This window comes from Ailuropoda melanoleuca, chromosome 9, assembly GCF_002007445.2.
Source record: "Ailuropoda melanoleuca isolate Jingjing chromosome 9, ASM200744v2, whole genome shotgun sequence".
Lineage (NCBI taxonomy): Eukaryota > Metazoa > Chordata > Mammalia > Carnivora > Ursidae > Ailuropoda > Ailuropoda melanoleuca.
In genome coordinates, this window is record NC_048226.1 from 36426050 (window position 1) to 36429837 (window position 3788).

The 3788-nt window shown below is 35.6% G+C and overlaps 1 non-coding gene across 1 annotated transcript; it reads left to right on the forward strand.

Moving 5' to 3' along the window:
- Window positions 1–1207: 1207 nt before the first annotated feature.
- LOC117803937 lies at window positions 1208–1311 on the forward strand. The gene has a single exon (XR_004628052.1). It is a non-coding gene; the product is annotated as a U6 spliceosomal RNA (small nuclear RNA).
- Window positions 1312–3788: the final 2477 nt, after the last annotated feature.

Sequence of the window (3788 nt, forward strand, 5' to 3'; positions counted from 1 at the left end):
ATATCTCTTCATTATCTTATTTTCATTTCCTTTGAATACATATACCCAGAAGCTGGTTTGTAGGATAATATGATGGTTATATTTTTAATTTTTTTGAGCACTGCCATACTGTTTTTTGGGGTTTTTTATAGTGTCTGTACCAGTTTACATTCCCACCAACAATGCCATTTCTCCACATCCTTATCAATACTTGTCTTTTATGTTCTTTTTAAAAAATATTTTATCTATTTGAGAGAGAGAAAGTGAGCAAAAGAGAGCGAGCAGAAGTGAGGGAGCAGCAGGGAGAGGGAGAAGCAGACTCCCCGCTGAGCAGGGAGCCTGAGGCAGGGCTCAATCCCAGGCCCCTGGGATCATGACCTGAGCCAAAGGCAGACTCTTAACCTGCTGAGCCACCCGGGTGCCCCTATCTTTTATGTTCTTGATCATAGCCATTCTAACAGGTGTGAAGTGCCATCTCAGTGTGGTTTTGGTTTGCATTTCCCTGATGATTACTGATGTTGAACATCTTTTCATGTACCTATTGTCATTTGAATGTCTTCTTTGGAAAAATGTTTATTTGGCTCCTCTGCCCATTTGTGATTGGATTGTTAATGAGTTGTGTGAGTTCTTTATATATTTTGGGTATTTACCTTCTATCAGATATATGGTTTGCAAGTGTATCATTTCCAAAAATTTTCTTCCATTCTGTAGTTTACTTTTTCATTTCATTGTTTCTTTGGCTGTGAAAAAGCTTTTTTAGTTTGTTGTAGTCCCATTTGTTGATTTTTGCTTTAGTTGCTTATGCTTTTGGCGTCATATCAAATAAATAAATAAATAAATAAATAAATAAATAAATAAACCACTGCCAAGACCAATGTGAAGGGGCATTTTTCCCCTTATGTTTACTTCTAGGAATTTTAAGGTTTCAGGTGTCATGCTTAAGTCTTTAATCTATTTTGTGTTAATTTTTGTAATTGTTGTAAAATTAGGGTCTAATTTCATTTCTTTCCATATAATTATCCAGTTTTCCCAACACCATTTATTGAAGAGACTAGCCTTCCCCCTTTGAGTAACCTTGGCTTCCCTGTCAAATATTAATTGACTATATGTGAGAGTTTGTTTCTGAGCTCTTGATTCTGTTCCATTGGTCTTTGCCTGATTTTATGCCAGTACCACACTGTTTTTGATTACTATAGCTTTGTAATACAGTTTGAAATCAGCAAGTGTAGTGCTTGCTTTGGCAGCACATATACTAAAATTGGAACCATACAGAAATTAGCATGACGCATGCGCAAAGTTGACATGCAAATTCATAAAGTGTTCCATATTTTTTTAAAAAAGGAAATCAGATAGTGCAATGACTCCAGCTTTGTCCAATGTTGTTTTGTTGCTTTTCTGTCTAAGTGATTATATCTAATGCCAAAAGGCAGGTATTGGAATTCCCTACTATTATTGTGTTGTTGTCTGTTTCTCCCATTTCTTATTGTTTTAAGATTTATTTATTTATTTATTTATTTATTTATTTATTTATTTATTTTAGGGAGCGAGTGCATGTGCATGCATGTGAGTTGTGGGAGGGGAAGAGGAAGAGAATCTTCAAGCACACTCCTGCTGAGTGCAGAGCATGACTCAGGGCTCAGTGTCATGACCCATGAGATCACAACCTGAGCCGAAATCATGAGTGGACGTTCAACCAACTGAGCCTCCCAGGCGCCCCTCTCCTGTTTCTGTTAGTATTTGCATCACATATTTAGGTGCCCCAAACAGTGGGTGTGTATATATGTACAATTATTATACCTTCCTGATGACTTGATCCTTTTGTCATTATATAATGACCTTCTTTTTTGTGTTACCATTGTTGGTTGTGTTTATTTTGTCTGATACAGGTATAGGTACCCCTACCTTTTTTTGGTTTCCACTTGCATGGAATATCTTTTTCCATTCTGTCGGTTTGGGCCTAGATGCGTCCTTAAAGCTGAAGTCAGTCTCTTTTAGGCAACACATAGTTGGGTTTTGTGGGGTTTTTGTTGTTGTTGTTCCCTTGTTTTTTAAATTTATCCAGCCACTCTGGGACTTTTGATTGGATAGCTCATTCCATTTACATTTAGGTAATTATTGCTATCTAAGGACTTACCAATGCCATTTTCTTAATTGCTTTCTGGCTCTTTCATAGTTTTATTGTTACTTTTTCCCTCTCTTACTGTATACCTTTGTGGATTAGTGATTTTCTACGGATTCTCCTTTTTTAAATCTTTTCATAAAACTTCTATTATTATTCTGTTGTCACATTGAACATTCCCTTGTTTAGCAAAAGTTTAAAAGCCATACTTAGTGTGCTGTTTATGGAACTAGACTTTTGAAATGAATGCAAAATTGCTCTGGTATAGAGACCACAGTTTGATTTTTCATAGATGAAATTAGAGTCATTATGGTCAATGTATAACTACTACTCAAGTGTTGCTTATTATTTTTGAAGTTAATGTTACTAATATTAGAGAATATATCAATAAGTTTAGGATAAGAAAAAAAGAAACTTGAAAAGGCGTTTCATTTTGACATGGAAGGATGGATTGATCGCTGAGATTCAGAAATACATTTGACAACCAAGCTGGTGGGTCGAGGGTGTTGTAATGGCTTCTGGGCATCATAATCCTTGAGCCCGATCTTGATGGACTTCTCTGAAAACCAAATAAATAAAGCACTTTTTGAGGTGAGTTTGAGTTGAGGAACAGTAAATGTCAAGTAGTCCAATCTCTGTGACTCCAATTTAGAACAGTTGATGTAAATGGCAACTATACTGATGTAAGTTCATCATGTATATGTATTATACATAAGCATGTAAATATGCACCATGTTTCTAGATGTCTATATTTTGAATTACTGTTATCCCAACAAAACTCATGTTTGTGGTATTTCAAGGTTCTATACACTAGGAGATAGAACCATCAAATGGTATTTTAAAATGAGAACAGTAGATTGCCCTCTGCTTTGAATTTTTTTTTTCCAGCTAGGGAGTTTAATATTTATACATAGGCTTTTAGTAGAGAATGGTGCATTGTGTTTTCTCTACTCTATATTTTGCTTTTCTTTATGATCTGGCAATGGGAAAGGGTGAACTGCATGATCTAATAGGTACTTTATAGTTTCTAATTGCTATATTTTTTATCCCGCAACTCAGTTGCGTATATGTGTTGACTGAAGTCAGTTTTCCAGCATGCTAAATAGGCAGTGAGTCACTGTTAAAACTAAGAAATTTGAAATTTTGTCGTGTACTATATAGGCTATAATATATGAAATTTTGATGATTTTTAAAATTTATTTACCTATTAACGAGTTTTATTTTCTTGCATTAAAATAACCTTGGAAATAATCACATGTACATTTCAAAGGCTTTAAAATCACCCAGGTACAGAATAAGTGAGTAAATCTTGTGTGAAGGGGATGATTAGTTCTTCAATTTTGCTTCAGAAGGTAAGGAAATGTCAAGACTTGGCTATTGCTGGGTCTGCCAGAGGTTTCTGCTTTGATGGTATGGGGGCTGGATTCCACATGCCACCAGAAAGATGAATCTGAGTCATGTTATGCTGCATTAGCTGTTCACTCAGGAATCATCAAGGCCACTGGAGACCGTAAGACGTAAGCTGGGCTCTCCATGATTCAGAGAAATCACAGGGTACAATAATTCAGTGACCATCACACAACAATTCCGATTGTAATTTGAAATGGGCGCAGTAACTTTTCAGCAGTTTTATTCTACAAGCAAATGAATGCTAAAACATCCCGTTTATCTTTCATTTATTATGGTCAAA